The sequence below is a fragment of the Delphinus delphis genome, chromosome 9 (genome assembly GCF_949987515.2).
Source record: "Delphinus delphis chromosome 9, mDelDel1.2, whole genome shotgun sequence".
NCBI classification, from domain to species: domain Eukaryota; kingdom Metazoa; phylum Chordata; class Mammalia; order Artiodactyla; family Delphinidae; genus Delphinus; species Delphinus delphis.
Genome location: NC_082691.1, coordinates 54,763,336 through 54,784,879, shown reverse-complemented (window position 1 = coordinate 54,784,879; position 21,544 = coordinate 54,763,336). Strand labels below are relative to the sequence as shown.

General features: G+C 36.3%; 1 protein-coding gene and 1 non-coding gene across 2 annotated transcripts in view; both read left to right on the top strand.

The window, feature by feature from the left end:
* Positions 1–21,544, top strand: part of ZNF804B (zinc finger protein 804B) — a 497,359-nt gene that overhangs the window by 217,777 nt on the left and 258,038 nt on the right. The window lies entirely within an intron of this gene.
* LOC132431439 (U6 spliceosomal RNA) lies at positions 10,937–11,047 on the top strand. Its single transcript, XR_009520743.1, has one exon. It is a non-coding gene; the product is annotated as a U6 spliceosomal RNA (small nuclear RNA).

Sequence of the window (21,544 nt, the reverse complement as noted above, 5' to 3'; positions counted from 1 at the left end):
ATACATTTTAGAACTTTGCAATTCTATTGTCTTACATACAGAGTGTTTATGTTAACCCTTTATCAGATCGAGTATTTCCTTTTTCACTGTCAAGTAGAAATTGGGTTTTTGTTAAAGTAGCTGATCTTTCCCTAACTTCCTTCAGTTATGTTAAAAAGTGTCTATCTCTTGCTTTTATGGATCAAAGAACCCATAACCCCATCAAAATAAAAACTATTTGCTAATGATTACATTTGGTTCACAGTGACATGAAATTCATTTTCCATGAGGACTCCGTTACTGAAGCTTCATTTAGTTACCAGTAATGAAGATTCTGACTGTCTTAGTCACCCTCTTATTATTATAGCAATGTGTAACATTTAAAAGTGAGTGGCTTGATGTTAAATTCAATTTTATAAAACATCAAGGTACATTTACTTTGCCCTGTATAAGAAACTGATGAGTATGCAAGATGAGGTTAATGCAATGGGTAAAATAAATCAATTCCATGTCTCAACTAATAGCCTTAAAAGTTTAACAAACCACATAAAAGTTTGCTTTTAAATGGACACTTAGGCTAATTTGACAGCATGCTTGCCATTAGGTAACAATTACTGTCATTAGAGTGACAATTTTTCTTTTATCCCTAATCAAATCTAGGAAAAAACAAGAGGGAGGAAGAAAGGAGGACAAACTGTTTACTTCTAACATTAAATTCTAGTGCCTGTGAGTCAAACTCATTATGTTTGTATAGCTGAAGCAACCAATAAATTTTCACAGCCAGTACCTTGCACCTGAAACCTTTTGTGTGTGTGTGTGTGTGTGTGTGTGTGTGTGTGTGTGTTTAACATCTTTATTGGCGTATAATTGCTTTACAATGGTGTGTTAGTTTCTGTTGTACAACAAAGTGAATCAGGTCTACTATACATATTTCCCCATATCCCCTCCCTCTTGTGTCTCCCTCCCACCCTCCCTATCCCACCCCTCTAGGTGGTCACAAGCACCAGAGCTGATCTCCCTGTGCTATGCAGCTGCTTCCCACTAGCTATCTATTTTACATTTGGTAGTGTATATATGTCAGTGCTCTCTATGTCTGTGTCTTTATTTCTGTCCTGCCCCTACGTTCTTCAGAACCATTTATTTTTTTACATTCCATATATATGTGTTAGCATATGGTATTTGTTTTTCTCTTTCTGACTTACCTCACTCTGTATAACATCGTTTCTAATTTCTCCAGGCAGTGTTAATTGTTCCAATCTCTGTGTTAAAATAGCCCATTATTCAACTCCTGGTTGCAATCCCTCACATTTTTTTGTGGGAATTATGTATTTACTTGTCAGATTCTTTTCCGAATTGTCAGTCAGCTTTCAGAGGTCAGGAAATTGTGTTTCACTCATATTTCCCCCCAGACTCCAACATAGTTCCTGCCTGACGTAGCATCCACGCTTAATAGTAATAGAGTATGATTGAAAAAAATCCCCTATTCATTATCATTTTTTCGTAAAGACACATTTAACCAGAAAATATAACATTCTTTTGAAAAATAGAAGAGGGTTCTTATCTAAGAGGATACTTTTAGATCAACATTTAATCATCTTTGGAACTCATTGTCACTTCAACAAATATTTTGTTAGAACTGATAATGTCAACAATATTTGGAGACTGCTGAGGCTGATAAAAAAAAAAAATCAGAACTCTAAGGCTTCTGTAATTCTCCTTCCTAGTAGTATACCTGACTCTAAATCGAAAGGAGAAGATGTGTTGGTGAAAGGTGACATATTTGAGTCAATATAGTATTATGAGTGATAATTAGACTTGCAGATTGAATTTCTACAGACTTCTAGGCTAACCAGGCCTTATTATGGGATATTAAACTGTGTTACTATACTTACTTCATAATTTTTAAGAGGTAAATTCTCATATATTCCAAAACCAATGCCTGGCATATAGATATCCCCCAGAGATTAATGAAATTATTGATTGAATATGGAACTAACTATTGGTATTTTATTTTATTTTTTTTAACTTTTGGTATTTTAATGCTTTTCTCCTGAAGAAAATTCAGCCACTCTTTACTGCCACAATAGTTGCTTCTCACATATGTCACTTTCAAGCATTCATTGAAATAATGCAGAGGGGTTTTCTGTACATATTGTAATCCATCATGTCCTTTAAGCAATGTAAGGTTATCTTTAGGGAGGGACCCTGTATCCTTGTGAACACAGTTTAGTGCATGATAGATAACGCCAGGTCAGCTCACTTCAGAGCTCATAAGTTCTGAAATAATAGGAAATATTTTGATTTGAAATAATAGGAATCAAAAGCCACAAGAAATATGTTCAGAGAAAACAGGTCAATTATGGTATATTTACTTGTATATCTTTTTTTAAACCTGCAGGTTGATATGTTTCCATCAAAACCCAGCATGCATCAGTAAAACCTACAAACCTATTTAATTGTGCTTTTTAATTTCCTAACAGGCAGTGTTCCCTTCTAGAGCACTTTAAAATGGATTTTTTTTTCTTTTGTAAGAAAAATGTTATTGACTCAAAGATACAAAATAAATGCAGATATGCTGTTAACAGGAGACTTCAAAGTTAATAATTTTGACAGACTTTCATGCTATTGTGACCTACTCTCTTGATCTTGGGAGAAAATGTGTATTTTATTGACTATTCATGATGCCATGATAAAGTTCAGTGTTACTTCTAGGATCCAGCTTTTGTTTGTAATTGACTAAATGATCAGTGGTTTCCCTTTTCATCTAGCCTTTGCTTATTTGAAGAAAAGAAGTGCAGATAGTGCGTATAGGACTTTGGGCAATGCTTAGTCTTTGTATTAAACAAACAGGACTCACAAGATGCCATTATGACATTGACACAACTATCCTTTTGTTCCCCACAGCCCCTTCTCCTGTTCCTGTAAGAAAACAGTGCAAAATTCACGACTTTTCTGAACTTTCTTAGAAATTATAAAGCCCTGGATTTACTTTAGGTCACAGTCGTAGTACACTTCTGAAGTATGAATATCTAATTTCTGACCATAATCCAAAGGCAAATGATTAATATCAGAGTGTCTCCCCTCCTGACATGGGACTTCCTGCAGTGGGAGTGGGTGCCTGGTCCTTCGCTCTCCTTGAGCTCTTCCCTACCTGCTAAGAGTCCTTACAGACCCTTCCCAGTTTGGAATGCAGGGGTTCAGGGCTGTTTCTTAGTTGACCTCTCTGGGTATGTAAAAATATTAAAAATACTAATCACAAGTAAATAATAATACATGTTTTCTACATATGGAAATATGTATCATATATATATAAAGTATTTTATAATATTTAACATACTCAAGCTGATTCTTTCCCTCATGTGTGCTATCATAGAATTGTAAGAGCCTCCTGTGACGTGCCCTTCCAGCTGCAGCTCCCAAACTGGCACTGGTGCCCTTTTTTGTTTGTTTTTGTTACTGAGTAGAGTTCCCTGTGCTATATAGTAGGTCCTTGGTGGTATCTATTTTATGTAAAGTAGTGTATATGTGTCAATCCCAAACTCCTAATTTATCCCTTCATCCACTTTCCTCTTTGGAAACCATAAGTTTATTTTCTATGTCTGTGGATCTATCTTTGTTGTGTAATAAATAAGTTCATTTGTATCTTTTTTTTTAACATCTTTATTGGAGTATAATTGCTTTACAATGGTGTGTTAGTTTCTGCTTTATAACAGAGTGAATCAGTTATACATATACATATATCCCCATATCTCCTCCCTCTTGCTTCTCCCTTCCTCCCACCCTCCCTACCCCACCCCTCTAGGTGGTCACAAAGCACCGAGCTGATCTCCCTGTGCCATGCGGCTGCTTCCCACTAGCTATCTATTTTACGTTTGGTAGTGTATATATGTCCATGCCACTCTCTCACTTTGTCCCAGCTTACCCTTCCCCCTCCCCATGTCCTCAAGTCCATTCTCTAGTAGGTCTGCGTCTTTATTCCCGTCCTGTCCCTAGGTTCTTCATGACCGTTTTTTTAGTTCATTTGTATCGTATTTTTTTTAGATTCCACATATAAGCAGTATCATATATTTGTCTTTCTCTGTCTGGCTGGGGCTCTTTGTTTACAGGCTATCCTCCACCAGCCCACAGTTTTCTCTGCTCCATTAAACTCAGGCTGTGGCTGTGAAATCCTCTTGTACTACCTTTCACGTCATCCTCTTGGTCAGGACTAAAAAAGTTTTGAGGTTGCGTTTCTTTCCTGCAGCGTTCACGTTTGGACCACAGGAAATACACAGGCATCCATTTACCCACCTTAAAACGGAATTTACTCCCAGACACAGCACTACCCACTTTGGCTCCCCTGCCAGAGTAACTCACTGCCATCATTCCTACTACCCAGGTATCATGGGCGGGAACTTGATGACAGATCACTGAGTCCTCCAAACTCTAGGAGAACTACCTCTTCAAGAACTACCTCTTCAAGTCCCTCTTGCTAAGCTTTAGGTGAAAGAAGTAAGACTCTAGCATGCCTGGAGGGGGGATGGGACTTGCAGCTCTTTCTCCAATAATCTGTCTTCTAAAACTCTCCCTACCCTCCTTCAGATTCTAGATCTGTGGTTCTCAACCCTGGGGGTTGAGCACCACTGCTCAGTCCTTTGTCACTTCAAGTGTCATCTGGACCAACTGCATCCGTATTACTGGGAGATTGTTAGAAGTGAAACAGCTCAGGCCCCTACTGAATCAAATTCCACATGTAACAATATCCCCAAGTGATGTGTATCCACCTCAATATTTGAGAAATGTGCTCTTTTAGACTAGTGGTGCTCAAACTTTAGTGGATATCCTAATCAACTGGAGAGCTTGTTAAAACACAGAATGCTAGGTCCCACCTCCAGAGCTTCTTATTCAATAGATCTGGGATGGTTCTGAGAATTTGCACTTCTAGCCAAGTTCCCAGGTGATGCTGATGTTTCTAGTCCAGGAATCGCACGTTGAGAACCACTGTGTTTACAGCTACACTGTCTGATACTACAGCCATAGTCACGTGGTGTTATCAAGCACTTGAATAATGCACTGAGATGCGCTCTAAATATAGAATACACACCTGATTTCAGATTTAGTATTTAAAAATGCAACATATCACATGTATTATTTTTATGTTGATTACATGTTGAAATGCTATTATTTAATGAGTTAAATAAAATATATTATTCAATTATTTTCACCATTTTTATGTTTACTATTTTTGGTGTGACTACTGGAAACTTTCAAATTACATATATGGCTCCGCTTGTATTTCTATTGACCAGCGCTCTTTATTTTGATCTCCCTCTGGCTAAGGGGTTTCTGAGGGATTTCTGAAACTGATTCTTTGTCACCTCGATTGCAAATTTATTATTTCGTGGTGCCTCTTCCTTTGGTGTGCCATATCTAACAAATCTTGGCACCTCAGGGAAAATTACAGTTTTAACATTTTGGGTTCCACATACAATAGCTTGTTTAATTCTCATAAAAATCCTACGAACAGGCTATTATTCTCTGCTTTTTTTCAAATGAGAAACCTGAGAAATAACTTACTGAAGTTCCTCTACCAGCAAGTGAAGTCCAAGGATAGGTTTGTCTGACTTTCAAGCCCACACTTTTCCACTTTACTGTGCAGCCTCCACTCTGGGACAGCAATATGTGAAAATCTGTTCTTATGAATTATTTGGAAACTATCTGCTCAACTTTGTACAAGTTGAAATCTGTAGGAGTTTTACATAAGAGTAAATACTGTCCTGTTTTTTGAATAAGGCAATCATTTCTTCTTAATGAAGCAGTGTAATTCTTCATGTTGCAAACGTCAGTACTTTTAAATGCATTGTCACACTTTAATTGCTTTTTGCTGATAGGCCAATTCAGTTCTGGTGTTAGACTCGGACACCATTAGCTATGTTGTATCATTGTTTTTTGTAGTTAACATTTGATTATAACACATTCATTCTATACAACTGGACTCTACCTTTGGCAATTTCTTCTATATTTGTGCCAGACTTCTGAGAAGCCCTTCTTCTCTCTGACTTCATGAATGGCCCAAACAAATGTAATGATGCAAAGCGATAGGTTGTATCAATGGAAAAAATCCTTGACTATTACATTCCAAGTTAGCTCTCTGGAGCTAAATGACTCAAGCCATTTGATGTACCTCTGTGTGATGTTTTCTGTAATAAGTAGACAGTATCTTTCTCCTCTAAATTCCTATAACCTTTCTTTAATTCTTCTAATTACATCACTTAAAACACTTTATTGAAATTGTCTATTGCATGTTCATCTCTCTGATTAGAAGATGATTCTCTTGAGGACAGGGATTAAATATATATATACATATTAAATATATATACATTATATATATGAACATGTATGCATGCAGTGAATGGTCTTCCTTGAACTTAACCCAATGTTGAAGTGGTTTTTAAATCTATAAGAGAAATCCTTTACCTTCATTCATAGTTTTCACTTGACTGTCAAGATGAGCACCAAGAGTTACAGTTTTATAATGTTAAACTTTTCATTTGGGGGATGTCAGAATATCTCTATTTTTAAAGTTCTATAGTCTGTAGTAGTAGTTTATAGGTATATGGGTGAATGGACTAACATTTTTCAAAAAATATTGAAAATCATATTTTTATATTGCTATGTAAAACCACTAAACATTTGTGTTTGTTTAACAAAAAAAATACACAATCTCACTCCTTTTCTGAAGAAGGTTATTTTTAAAGAATGTAATCTAAAATAATTTAGAATGTAATCTAAAATAAAATAACAATTTTTGAAAATATAAATTTATTTAACATCTTTATTGGGGTATAATTGCTTTACAATGTTGTGTTAGTTTCTGCTGTATAACAAAGTGAATCGGCTATCTGTATACATATAACCCCATAACCCCTCCCTCTTGCGTCTCCCTCCCACCCTCCCTATCCCACCCCTCTAGGTGGTCACAGAGCACCAAGCACCGAGCTGATCTCCCTGTGCTATGCGGCTGCTTCCCACTAGCTATCTATTTTATATTTGGTAGGATATATATGTCAATGCCACTCTCACTTCGTCCCAGCTTACTCTTCCCCTTCCCCGTGTCCTCAAGTACATTCTCTACGTCTGCATCTTTATTCCTATCCTGCCCCTATGTTCTTCAGAACCATTTTTTTAAAATTTCCATATATATGTGTTAGCATGTGGTATTTGTTTTTCTCTTTCTGACTTACTTCACTCTGTATGACAGACTCTAGGTCCATCCGCCTCACTACAAATAACTCAATTTCGTTTCTTTTTATGGCTGAGTAATATTCTATTGTATGTATGTGCCACATCTTCTTTATCCATTCATCTGTTGATGGACACTTAGGTTGCTTCCATGTCCTGACTATTGTAAATAGTGCTGCAATGAACATTGTGGTACATGACTCTTTTTGAATTATGGTTTATTTTTATTTAAAAATTTAATACACTACTCTCATCATGCTCTGTCTTCCATGAACTCTACTTGGCACTGGTCCATGGACTAGGAGAGGGCAGCTTCTGTGAGATGCGTGCCATAGTATAGACGTGTGAAGGGTGGTGAGAGGAATCTAGTGACGCCCCCTTGTTTGCACGGCCTTCTGTACACAACACACAGCAGAAGCTCCTCTGTGATCGGTTCATGTGTCTGAGTTAGTTAACCTTGCATCTTTAGCTTAGTAGGACTGTCATTACAGAAAAAGTAAGTAGCACAAAAATTTATGCTCTAAAAATGTTATGTCCTGTTTTAATGGGAAGATGTGAATCAGCATGCCTTATATATAGGGAAAGGATCAGAAATACTAGAAGATTGTAACAGGCACAGGAACCACAGACCCTTTGGCATTATAAAAACATTCTGTGCACACCATGGGTGATTTACTGATTCTTACTTGTTGACAAACTGATTGCATACATGCCAAATGAATTGGAAGCAGAAGTAAATTCAGATGTAAACAAAGCCATTATGGAAGATACATTTTCTTCTAACAGGAACCAATAAACCCAAGTATTCCTTCAACATAATGCATCCTGTGCCTCAAATATCCCCACGTAACTGGAAATATATTTTCCAATAATTTATTTCTTTGGATGGGTCCTCCATTTATAAAAGGCTAACAGGGCATATGCAAGTTCTGGCAAACAAAGACTCTGATAGTCATAAAATACATTAATGTAATATTAAAGCAATAGAGCCAAGAAAGACTGCCAAATTGTTTAAATTCCTTCTCCCTTTTTCTAGTCCCTATTCCAACAGTAACTATTTTCCAACATCCTCATTTATTTCTTCTCATATCTCCAATCTCTTTAAAGAAACGAGGAGCTAATGACAACTAATGATTTGTGATTCACCTTATTTTTAGTAATTGTGGCATTTCCTTCCTGCCCCACAGCACAAATAATCTGTTTTTAGAAAATAATACCAGTCTATTTTCTTGCTTTTGCTGTGTTTACCTTCTTATCCGAAGGAATAAAACCAAATTCCTGCCCAAAGTGCTTAATGCTTACTGCCTACACAAATGATGAGCATTTCACTCTACCTAATATACTTAAGAACCATGCATCCAGTAGAAAGAAACTCCAAGGATCCCAGTACATAAACAAATTCCAGTCCTCTTTCACCTTGCCCTGCTCTGTAGCTTGCTTTATTCCCTGTTGCTGACATCTTACACCCTATAATACTTTTCTTTGTTTGCCCCCTACCCTTTGTTTCCCTTTTACTTGATGCATCTCCTCTGGCATTCATCTCTGACTCACCTTAGACACCAACCTGCATTTGCCCTCATCACAGTCTACTCTGGAGCTTGATATCTATCTTTTCTTCTACCCCCAAAGCTAGTTCTAAACCTTGAGACCCTATGTCAGTCCTATTTCATCCTACAAAAGAAAAGTGGGCTCAAAACTAAACAATGATGAACTACTTACTAAATAGTTAAACTTTTTTTAGTGGTACCTTATTTCCAAGTAAATCATTTTTTAAAATAATGGTGATAGTTCCTTAACTTGAAACAATTTGAGTCATTCCTTTTCTTGGAGTCTGTTATGCTAAATCCTCTATCAAATAGCTCTATGTAGCACAGCTTGGGGTTTTTTTTTCCATGCTTTTCCATAAGATTGGTTATTTACATGACCCTCAAATGTGTGACTGTTTCACTTGTATGTCATTTTCTTCCTTACAATAAACGTCTGTAACTCTTTCAAAGCATCCTTCAGCTCAAGCGCCTTCAATAATCAATCAAGCGTATCCTTATGACAGCAGCCATGTGGCCTCACCTATTTCAGAGTGCACATGCAGGAGCTTGATTTGTATAGAATTTATATTATTACATTGTTCTAAGGAGAATTTTCAAGTGTAAGGTTTATCTCCCCAACTGGACTCCAAGCACAAGAAAGAAATCAACTGTGTCCATATATCTTTGTGTTGCTTGAAAACCTAACATATTTCTGATAGGAACATAATAAACATCAACAGCCTGGCTTTGTAAGGAATCAGTCTCCCTTTTCATACTTCAAGTTTATCATGAGAACACATTTCTTATTAGTGTATCAAAACAAAACTTGTCTGTAGCCTAAAGAGTAAGGACACACTAAAAGCTTTTTACCACCCATAAAAAGAAAAAGAGAAAATCTCTCTATATCATGAGAGTATGGATTCAAATGACAAACAAATGAGATGGGGAATGAAAATAAAATATCACCAGAGAGATATCAAAGCTTTATTTGTTCTTTTGAAACTGTGGAGATTTGGATGTTCAGAGTTATTGCCTGAATTGTTTGTCAACAGGAGAGAGATTTGCTGCTCTCTTTTGCATCAAATGATACTTGACATGGGAGCATATATTTTAAATACCATTGTCAAATAAGCAATGAACATCATGCATTCACTAATGTGTGTATAGCATAAATGCTTAATTATTACAATAGTTATTGCAAAACTTTATATAATACAAGAAGGAGCAGAGATCAAACAAGGGGAGTAGAGAGTCCACAACTAATATTTAAGAGGAATTATGTCAATTATAGGGAATTATTTTATTACCATTTCCAGTATTCTTGAAAAATAGCAATAACAAGTGGATGTGGATCTTGATATAGAAACTTTAGACAGATTGATTGATTGATTGATTGATTAAATCCTCTTAAATATGTGATTTTTGCAACCACAGAAAATAAGAATGACACAAAGAAGAATACCTCTGTAGGAAGAAGGAAAGTTGATATAAGAGCACAACTAAAGGAACTTAGGGAAGAGAAAGAAGAGACACTTTAACACTGATTCACACTACAAGGATTAATGTTGCTTTATCTCTATATGCACATGAATAGACCTTCCATTAAATCAGTGATTTCCAACTCTAATTGTACCTTAAAACATCCTGGGGAACTTTCACAAAATACTGATGCCTAGGTCCCACCCTCAGAGATTCTGATTCAACTATAAGTTTCCCAGGTATGACTATGTCTTCATTGTAGCCAACCATTGCAATGGGTAATTTTAAAGGAAACTTTACTTTGTTCATATCAAGAGTGAGTACACCTCAACCTACATTGCCCATGAATAAGATGACTAACCATTGGACCCATCTTGGCCTCTTTGCATTAGTGCCTCTTCATCAGGGACACAGAAAACCTGTGAAAATCATTCCCAACCTAAACTTTGATTTCTCTCAGGGGATCGTTTGAGCCATAGTTCTGGTTGCTCCACCCAAGGGCCACCATATGTTCAGGCTTGGAGTAGCCATGCAAGAATGATAAAGCATGCAATTTGTCCTCTCCTCTGATGTTTTTAGAATATGTCCGTAGCTGTAGTCAGATGCCTCCAGTGACCATTTGCCTAGTGATATCTATAGATAACCTATAACTTTGCTCTTTTGTGGGGAGAAATCAAAGCAGCATTGATATGAGCCACCTGAAAATTAAAAAAAAAACAAAATATTAATTAGTGCTTGCTTCGAAAGCACATATACTAAAATTGGAACAGTACAGACAGAAAAGACTAGTGTGGCCCCTGTACAAGGATGATATGCAAATTTGTGAAGCGTTCCCTATTTTTATCAACAGATGATTGGCTTAAGAAGACGTGGTATACATATACAATGGACTGTTACTCAGCCATAGAAAAGAATGGAATATTGCCACTTGCAGCAACACGGATAGACCTAGAGAGTATTATATTTAGTGATGTAAGTCAGACAAAGACAAATATTATATGATATCACTTATATGTGGGATCTCCAAAATAATACAAATGAATCTATATACAAAACAGAAACTCACAAACATAGAAAACAAACTTGTGGTTACCAAAGGGGAAAGGGAGGGGAGGGGTAAATGAGGAGTAGGGGATTAACAAAGTACTATACATAAAATAGCTAAGCAACAAGGACTTACTGTGTAGCACAGGGAACTGTATTAAATATCGTGTAATAACCTCTAATGGAAAAGAATCTGAAAAAAAAATAACTGAATAGCTTTGTTGTATACCTGAAACTAACATAATATTGTAAATCAACCCTACTTCAATTTAAAAAAACCCCACTAATTAATGAACTAGCATCGTGAATATATGCAGCCTAGAGCCCTAGTCAAGACAATCACTGGAAAACCTAAAACTGGTCATGTGACCCAAGGGTCGGTCAAGAGTGCTATATATCAGGGCTTTTTGCTTCAGTATTCCACACTGGCAGGCTCACATATGATATGGCCACAATCCACGAGTCACATTCCATGAGGGCCTCTCATTCAGTAGCCTGAAACACGGAGCTAAACATAGAGAATGCTTTAGATAATGTTTCCAAAGTGAGAGGGAAAAAATGAGAATACTGACATTTCTCTCTCTTTACCTTTATTTCTGTCTTCTGCCTCACTCTCCCACAATCCTCAGGGATCATAAAGCTTTGGTTATTCTTTTACTTCCTCTGTGTCAGCTCCTCCTTCTTTCTATTCCAGTTTCAGGGTTAAACTTGAGGATGGACAGTATGGGAATAAAGTCCATCATAAAACCTAGCCATTGATGTTGTAAGTGGTGCAAAAGAGTCCTTAATTTCTTCTTCTCTTCCAAAAATTTGGTTTTAAGCAGAATATATTGCTTAAAAATTATATTTTGAATATTAGTGGTTAAATAATAACTCTCTTTTCCCCTGTCTTTACAATGCTTTGTAATAGCCCTAATCCTCTCTCTGTCACCTGTCTTTTCTTAGACTTTGGACTTATTTAAGGTCCCGTCAAGGTTTAAACAATCTACAGTTCTATGTTACTTCCCTATGCTCTCTTAGCAAATTGACACAATTTTGGTGACTTAAAACAACACGCAATTATTATTTCTTAGTTCTGTAGATCCCAAATCAGGGTGAGCTCAACTGAGTGCTCTGCTCAGGGTTTCACAAAGTGTCAGCACTGCTGGACCCTTACCTAGAGGCTCTGGGAAAGAATCTGCTTCCAAGCTCATTCAAGTCAGTGGCAGAATCCAGTTCCTTGTGGTTGTATGACTTAAGCCTCTGTTCTTGCAGCCTGTTGGTCAGGAACTGCTCTCAGCATCTAAAGGCCGCTCTCAGGTCCTTATCTTGTGGCCCCATCTATCTCAGTAATCGATAAATTCTCTAACTCTGTCTTCTGCTACCAGTCGGAGAAAACCTCTCTGTCTTGTAATGGCACATGGGATTGTTTTAGACTCAGCTGGGTAATCTCCTTTTTCATTAACTCAAAGTCATCTGATTAGTAACTTTAATTACGTCTCCAAATTCCCTTTTGCCACGTGAGGTAACATAATCAAATGTGTGGTGTCTCATCATATTCACAGTTCCAGGGATTAGGGAACAGAATCTTGGTGGGTCACTTTTAGAATTCTGCCCGAAACAGTTCCTTATTTTAAATCAGAAAACTGAACGGTGGGACTTGTATAACTCTATTGTTTACAGTAGCCTTAAGAGTGCTTCTCAGAGTTCATAGAAGCTGTGATAAAATTATTCCAGGGATGAAATAATATTTATACTTTTTAAACTTCTATTGTGAAAACAGTGATAATTTTTTTGTTGGTGTTGTTGTAGAGGCCACATGATTTATTAAAAGAAGATGGCACAACATAAAGAGATGCCTGAACTACAGGCATACCTTGGAGATATTGTAGATTTGGTTCCAGACTGCCAGAGTAAAGAGAGTCCCATGAATTTCTGGTTTCCTAGTGCCTATAAAAGTTACTTTTACACTATACTGTAATCTGTGAAGTGTGCAATAGCATTCTGTCTTAAAAAAAACAATGGACAAAGCTTAATTAGAAAATACTTTATTGCTAAAACAATACCATAATCTGAGCCTTCAGTTGGTCATAGTATTTTTGCAATAGTAACATCCAAAAATTGATCATAGATCACTCTAACAAATATAATAATAATGAAAAATTTTGAAATATTACCAGAATTATCAAAACATGATACAAAGACATGAAGTGAGCAAATGCTGTTGGAAAAAATGGTGCAGATGGACTTGCTTGAGGCAGGGTTGCCACAAACCTTCAATTTGTAACAATCACAATATCTGCAAAGTGCAGTAAGGCGAAGCATAATAAAACAAGGTATGCCCATAAAATTTAGTTTATAAATATTTAGCTTTTTGGTATTCTTTACACATATGCTCATTTTCATTATGAAATCCGGTGTTTAATTCTGATGCTTTCAAAGTATAGAAAACATATTGCCTTCATTTTTACTAAATATTATTATTACCATTAGCAAGAAGGTATGAAAGAAGTAACACTACTTTCTTTGCATACGGTTGTTATGTCATTATTCTACAAATCATTTGAATCACCTTCTCCTAAGAATGTTGAAATTCAGAAAATATGAGGCAGATTATGTTAGCCTTACCAAATCCTTGATGATCAGAGTAGTGTTTTGCAAAACGAGGATGAGACTAGGTTGATACTTGACAACATAAAAAGTTAAGTGAAAGAAAAATAAAAGTTGATTAAATTCAGAATGAGTATAATGAAATATTACCTTTTTATTAGCTACTTGGCCTGCATAATTTAATGAACAAGAAAAGTCAGTGATTCAAAAAGAGTTGTTACTACTTGCATTAAAGATACAGCAGAATTGCTGTCCTCTCCCAAGTATTCCTCAAAGCTTTTTGTTCAGCTCTCCCCAAAAAGTGCCAACAAGGCCATCAGAAATAAGCATCTGCTCATTTCAAACATGTAAAACTCACTTACATGCTAGAATATCTATGTAATACATAAATGGAGGTATAGGGTCTCATTAGTGGATTTTGAGAAAAGCAATACCATTATTGGAGCAAGGCTTCGTTTCATTCATTTACAAAACGTTTACTTGATTTTATTCTTATAAAGCTAATTAGTGTTTGTTCTGGGCAGTGGTGAGAAATAGAAAGTTTGAAAGGAAACAAGTGATCATCCAGGCTCACAAAAGCTTTCACTGTCAATATAATATTAGATGTGTTTGTTCCAGCTTTCTTTCTAAGATTTTTCATAGTTTTGATCATATATGTATAGTGATTTATTCACTTAATATTACAATTTCTTCATAAAATCAGTTTTGTCTCATTGATTCATCTTACATAAATTTCATCATCAATAATATCATCTTACACTAGATTTTCGCTGTGCTTGAGTTAATGTCTTTAAATTTGAGTGATTCAATCCTTTCATCATATGCTAACTCTTCCCCCATTAATTTCTTTTATTCAACTGATTTCTGCCTAATGCAGTCAGTTATAGAAAATTTTGAAATAAAATTCATTAGCAGTATTATTATAAGTATTTTTCCCTGTTTCTACAGCAGCTCTTTATAACCATTAAGCATGCAGAAATAAGAGTGATGCATTTATGTATTTTTGACACATTACAACATGTAACTGAAATTGTTTTTTAAAGCTATTTCATGACATTTACCATTAATTTTACTCTAGATATCTAATTCCAAAAATTGACCAATTCTTAGAGAAAATTTAGGATATTGGTTTAGCCAAAGTCATCAAAAACCTAGAAAATTATAAAAGGCCTAAAAGCTCATAAACCTCTGTTTCCCCATCCAAAGTTACTGTTTCTAAATATTTATTTTATTGATGAAACAGAATTTGAAATAGAATTGCAATGTAAACCAATCATGTGAGTAACAAGTGTGGGGAAAAAGTAGCAGTCATACTGCTGTTACAAGGTGGCCTGCTCTGCAAGGGTGTGTCTCCAAAGATGGCTAGCAGAGGTTCCAAAATCTTTAAAAATAAATTAATGGGGGCTTCCCTGGTGGCGTAGTGGTTGGGAGTCCGCCTGCCGATGCAGGGGACACGGGTTCGTGCCCCGGTCCGGGAGGATCCCACGTGCTGCGGAGCGGCTGGGCCCGTGAGCCATGGCCGCTGAGCCTGCGCGTCCGGAGCCTGTGCTCCGCAGCGGGAGAGGCCGCAGCGGTGAAAGGCCCGCGTACCGCAAAAAAAAAATAAAATAAAATAAAAAATAAATTAATGTTTTTAACCAAAGTATCTGGAAGAGATGTGGAAATGAGTATTTTACCACTTTGCACACAGCCACACTTTGTAAAAACTATTCAAATTTTGGCCCCAAATTTTCCTTCATCTTGGCTGCTGCCCAATTTTCTCTGTCTTTTAAAAATATGTCTCTCTACTTTCCCAGACTTTCTAGGTTATTTTCTGTTCCCAGAAGTATCATCATGTCCCTTCTCATAGGAATCCATCTCTCCCTTCTCTGTCCTACTTCATTCTCTAATTTTGATTCTAATCAGCTCAACAAAAGCCTGATTGGACAAAGAAGAAAAGAGCCTTTCTCCTTACAGGCAGTGGATCTGATTGCGCACATCTGCTCTTAGGTGCAGTGAAATGAGGTTCCCTCACACCCTGTCTCTTCCTCTGCACACACACACACAGACACACACAGACACACCCACACCCACACCCACACACACACACACACACAACTAAACTCAGTAGCACTCAGACAGTATAGATGGAATACCCCCATCTCTGGCACATACACACAGACATGCCTAAGTTTGTGATGGATGAGGACAGTGGCTATAGAAAGTAGAGCACAGATTCAGATATATCTTGGGGTCTACATACCCTGGAGAGGGCACCAAGTCTCATTCCTCATCTTGATCCTTGAGTCAGCTCTGTTTGTGCTACAGGGATGGTCTTGTGGAATTATACTGGAAAAACTTCACTGGGCCCCCAAATTGCTATGGGAGAGTCTAAAACTGTACCTGCCCTGATCTCTAAGAAAATAAATAGGTTTTCTATCTCCCTTGCTTACATTTGGTATTTTCGGAGTTGCCTTATGGCTCTGTAAATATCAAAGTACCACATGAGGCATTAAAGGGATACTAGTATTAGTTCCAGTTCACTGATATAAGAATTTATTCATTCATTAACTCAGCAAATACTTATTGAGTTCCTGTTATTTTCTGGGCACTCTTTTAATTTCTGGAAATACTGCAACAAACAAAATACATGAAACTGTCTACTCTCAGTGACCATACATTACAGTACGGAGAAACAAACAATAAGCAAACTACTTGTTAGGTGGTATACTAGTCTGAACAAATGCTGTTAAAGTCCATAAAAAAGAATGAAATAATGCCATTTGCAGCAACATAGATAGACCTAGATATAATCATACTAAGTGAAGTAAGCCAGGCAGATAAAGACAGATACCACATGATATTGCTTATATGTGGAATCTAAAAAAGAATGATGCAAATGAACTTATTTACAAAACAGAAACAGACCCGCAGACATAGAAAACAAATTTATGGTTACCAAAGGGGAAAGAGGGGGGATAAATTAGGAGTTTGGGATTAATATATACACACTACTATATATAAAATAGATAACCACCAAGCACCTACTGTATAGCACAGGACACTATACTCAATATAAAGGAAAAGAACCTGACAAAAAATAGATCTATATGTATGTATAACTGAATCACTTTACTGTACACCTGAAACTCACACAATATTGTAAATCAACTATACTTCAATAAAAATAAATTTTATAAAAACTAACCAAAAAAAAAATCCAAAAGCTGGCTCAATTTCTTAGTAAGACCCAAGGCTTACATAATGCCAACAGTAATAGCTGACAGTAATATAGCTTCTGCCTCATAAAGGCACTGCCCCATATATTTTACACATATAAACTGATTTAATCTTCATGGTCACCCTAAACAGAAGATATTATGATTATTCACATTTTATAGCTGGAAGAACTGCAGTAACACAGAGATTAATTAATTTACCCCCCAATTTTGCCAGGATAAAGGCAAAGCCAAGATTTAAACCCAAGAAGTCTACTTCCAGAAAACATTCCTGAAAGCGTCTTGATATTGAGGGCCACATACTCCAAACTGTTGTGACATGCTGTAAATATACCACATTGGAGAGTGGAGTCCATATGTGTAGTTTATCTTAAAGCTAGCATTTCCAAAGGTCATTCATACACCTGTTACGGCTCATGGAAAAATCTTCGTGGCAAAAAGAGAAAGTTAATGACAATTCATAATTGTTTCATAAAGCTAATTTAGATAATAAATGAATCTCTTAGGATCAAGAATCCTTTGGGAATTAGATATAAAAAACTATTATTTTTAATTTATTTTATTGAAGTATAGTTGATTTACAATGTTGTGTTAATTTCTGCTATACAGCAAGTGATTCCGTTATACATATATATACATTCATTTCATATTCTTGTCCATCATGGTTTATCACAGGATATTGAATATAGTTCCCTGTGCTATACAGTAGGACCTTATTGTTTATCCGTTCTTTTTCGTTAATTTTTATTGGAGTATAGTTGCTTAACAATGTTGTGTTAGTTTCTAATGTATAGCAAAGTGAATCAGCTATACGTATACATACATCCTCTCTTTTTTGGATTTCCTTCCCATTTAGGTCACCACAGAGCACTGAGTAGAGTTCCCTGAGCTATAGAGTAGGTTCTCATTAGTTATCTATTTTATACATAGTATCAGTAGTGTATATATGTCGACCCCCGTCTTCAAATTCATCCCACCCTCCTGTCCCCCCTTGGTGTCCATTCATTTGTTCTCTACATCTGTGTCTCTATTTCTGCTTTGCAAAAAAGATCATCTGTACCATTTTTCTAGATTCCACATATACACATTAATATATGATATTTGTTTTCCTTTTTCTGATTTACTTCACTCTACCAGAGAAAACCATAATTCAAAAAGAGTCATGTACCACAATATTTATTGCAGCACTATTTACAATAGCCAGGACATGGAAGCAACCTAAATGTCCATCAGCAGAGGAATGGATAAAGAAGATGCAGCACATGTATACAATGGAATATTACTCAGCCATAAAAAGGAATGAAATTGGGTCATTTGTAGAGATGTGGATGGACCTAGATATAAAGGAAACTTTTTAAAAATCTGCTTTGGGAAATATTGGCCTTGTACACCATTGGTATTCAGTTTTGTTTTCTTAAATAATAGAAATATTTATTTAATAAAAATCTTAAGCAGAAGCCCTATATGTAAAATTAAATAAAAATGAGCAGCTGAATAGTTGCACTGACTGAAGCAAGGGCAGCAGAAGTGCACATCTCAGAGTTTACTCCGCAGCTCTCTGCCCCTGTTACTTTGGCAGCCCCTGAGGTGCTTCCTCTGTACTCCTAAGTCTTTGTATACCACAGTTTGTCAAAAGACCATTACAGTTTTTCAAAATAGGTAATGCTTTGTTCTACATTTAATTTCACTGGTCTAATATAAGCTTCAATGGCGAAGTGTGAGCAGTGTCTAAACCTGATAGGATGAGGCCCTGCTAGTTTCTAGCACTACAGGGACGGTCTGATCTCCTCAGACTTCCCAGGTATCCCAGCCTCAGGGCAATAGGTCACTCGGTGGCTCTAGATGCATGGTTTCCAAGTTTTCTAAATCTTCTCTTCCCCACAGTTTTCTCCATATTTAGTATTTAGTGCATTTCTCATACTACTCACAATTACCTACCAACAAAAATGACCTTGTCAAAGAATTGTTACATATAAAATCATTTCTCAAATGCTTAAAGCTTGCATTCCCCCAAGACAAAAACCATACTCCTTAATTTGTTGTTCAAGATCTTGCAGAATCCATCCCCAGCCCAGTCTCACTGCTCTCCCATATCTTCTGCATGAGATTTATTACTTTTTTCATGATTCCCACTTATGTCCATCTCTGTCAGGCCTTCATGCCATCCATCCTGCTATCTCAATTCTTTCTAGAATCCATTGCCCATCTTTATTTCTCCAGACTCCTATTCATCCTTTGAGTTTTCTACTCAGGATGGTATTTATAATTTCCCCAAGACAGTAATATACGAATCTTTTCTTAACACTACTGATACCAAAGAACATTGTATTCTACTCTATCAGTTTTCCTGTCTGTCTCTTCCGTTAGAGTGCTCACATGTTCTTGTTTGTCTAGTATATTTCTCAGTTCCCATAGCAGATTAGAACTAAAGTTTTAGAAAATTAATCAATACATTTTTCATAACTTTTATTATGTTTGTTTCAGTGTATTACAAAGCCTCAAAAATATCTGAAAAAATAGGGTTGATTTAAAAAGCAGACAATATTTGTTGGCATGGAAGTTTTCAAATGATAAGCTAAATGTTGAAATTTTCTCTTGGTTACTTTTAATGTTACTAGTGTAGACTTTGGCTGCTTTTTTGTTAGCTAAAAGCTTCAACTAAGATATTATTGTATTTATTCAGATTGTGTTTGACTCAAAGTGTATACTTCAGGAGTCTTCCATAGAAATGTTCCTATCTTTAACACCATCCTTCAAGAATAATGCTTCTATTTAGAGATCTTCCCTGCTTTATTGGTTCATCACATATTTATTTGTTGCTACAGTTTCTTAAAAACACTCAAATTGTTTTTGCTTTGTTTTAGTCACATTCATTTATTTTTATCACATTCATTAGTATAATAAAGTTTACATATGAGATGAGTATAAAAACTTGTCCTCTTCATCAGTTTCCTGCAGATCCATTTTGCATAGAGAAGAAACAAATTATAAAAATTAATTCCAGGCTATATGCCAGCTTCCAGATTGAAATCAGTTAACACAGATGAAGAAACAACTGATGGTCTGGACTAGATTGTTTGATTTTGTTGTTGCTAATGTCATTTGTTTTGTTTTGTTTTCTGGAAGAAAAATGAATGCTAAGTGATGACTAGTCCTTCAAGAGCTTCAAATTTCCAGAGATCCTGGCATATCACCTGCTTTTCTATTGCTATGGTCCTATTCTCCCTGTACCCACAGGTGTGTAAACAACATGGGAAATAATGAGAGGGAAGATAGAGGTGTCATAGAAGGAAGGTCCTTGATTTGCACATGGGAAAATAGATAAGCAAAGATGAAATTAAGTGGTTAGAAAATTGAACCTTTGTTATAAAATATTATTATAAGTAGTTATGAACTTTAAGTCACACATGAAATACACTATAGTAATAGAGCATATAATACACATACTATCTAACTGGCAAGGAAGGTTCTAATTTTATCGAATTATATCCCAAGGAGATCCCTAGGAAAGCGTTATGAGTAGAAATCACAACAAAAATAATCCATGGTGTTGTTCCAATATCATAAAAACATGCATCTGACTCAAGATTGATTTTGTACAAAGAAACAGCCCATTGCATATTTCCTCTCTTAGACAATTCTCTCCCTAAATTACAAACACACCCACCTCCAGTTGGACTGACGGTGCCAACTCCCGGCTGGAGCCTGGTTTGGCGATTCCTTGGGCCTTTGTCCCACTTTCTTTCCTCCCTCTCAGAGAGATGCAGTATAGGCTGTCTTCACCTCATTTCTTCTGCTGGTACTTCTTATAGTTATGAAGGTACATCTTTGATAATCTTTTCTTATAAATACACATAAATTCTTTGTAACAACTCTCTACCCTTTGTGTTTTCCATTTTCTGGCAGGTATCTTAGGAAATCACTTCCGGTATAAAATGTTATAAAAATACCTGAATTATGAATGAAAGATAAGACAGACTTCTCTTCTTACCATATACTCTGTCTTGATTAATGGCACCATCAAATGCGTATTTTAACTTCCCCATCTCTCAAACCAGTAAAGAGGCAATCATAGATGTTCATTCCTCCCTCACCCCAATGATAACAACCAGTAATTGAGACCAAGTGTCCATCTCTTTATCATCCCTCATATCTGAACACTCTTCCTGTTCCTCAAGAGTACTGGATTATTAACTTAGTTCTCTTGTTTTCACCATGTCAATATTTTCCTAATTGATCCTGCCTCTTTTGTTACCCCTTTCTTACCCATCCTTAAGATTGTCATCAGAGTAATGTTAAGTCAAAAATGAGATCATGCCATGCCTTTGCATACAATTCTTCATTAGCTTCCCATTCCCCTAAACTTAAATCCCATCTTCTTGGCATGGCACATGAAGCTTACGATAATTAAGTTTCTGCTTGCCTGTCCAGGCTTATTACAATCCACTGTACATCACACTCTGTGTATTCCAGCAAGCTCAGAAGTCA